At 56.9% G+C, this 552-nt stretch overlaps 1 protein-coding gene across 1 annotated transcript in view; it reads right to left on the reverse strand.

Moving 5' to 3' along the window:
* The window catches only part of PRDM14 (PR domain 14), a 22,828-nt gene that overhangs the window by 12,543 nt on the left and 9,733 nt on the right, over positions 1–552 (reverse strand). The window lies entirely within an intron of this gene.

A 552-nucleotide genomic window follows, 5' to 3' on the forward strand; every position in this document is an offset into this window, starting at 1 on the left:
GAGCCAGCCGCGGGTCGGAGGGGATCGGACACACTCCTAATTCGATCCCGCAAGCCCCACCTCCACCTCACAAACAAAACAGAAACAGCCGCCGGCCGGCGGGGCTCAGTGGTTGAGCGTCGACCTAGGAACCAGGAGGTCACGGGTGGATTCCTGGTCAGGGCACATGCCCGGGTTGCGGGCTCCGTTCCCGGTGGGAGGCGTGGAGGAGGCAGCCATGGATGATTCTCTCTCTCCCTCCCCTCCTCTCTGAAATCAATAAAAAATAAATTATATATGTACACACACACACATACATATATACTTTTTTTTTTTTAAGCAAAACGAAAACCTGGGATCCGGCCAGACCCGACTACAAGTTTACAAGTTCTGCGTGTGGCCCGTGCCTTCCTCCCTCTCCAACATACCCGACCCAGAGCGGCTGGTTTCCAACACCCACTCTTTCTCCATGTGGCCCCAAACCCGGCTCGTGCAAAATGCTTAAGTGCCCTGCCCCCCTCTTCTCGGTCCAACAAGGCTCTTCACAGGGTCGGGGGAGCCTCCGGGCCCGGA

The sequence above is a fragment of the Myotis davidii genome, unplaced genomic scaffold (genome assembly GCF_000327345.1).
Source record: "Myotis davidii unplaced genomic scaffold, ASM32734v1 scaffold200, whole genome shotgun sequence".
NCBI classification, from domain to species: Eukaryota; Metazoa; Chordata; class Mammalia; order Chiroptera; family Vespertilionidae; genus Myotis; species Myotis davidii.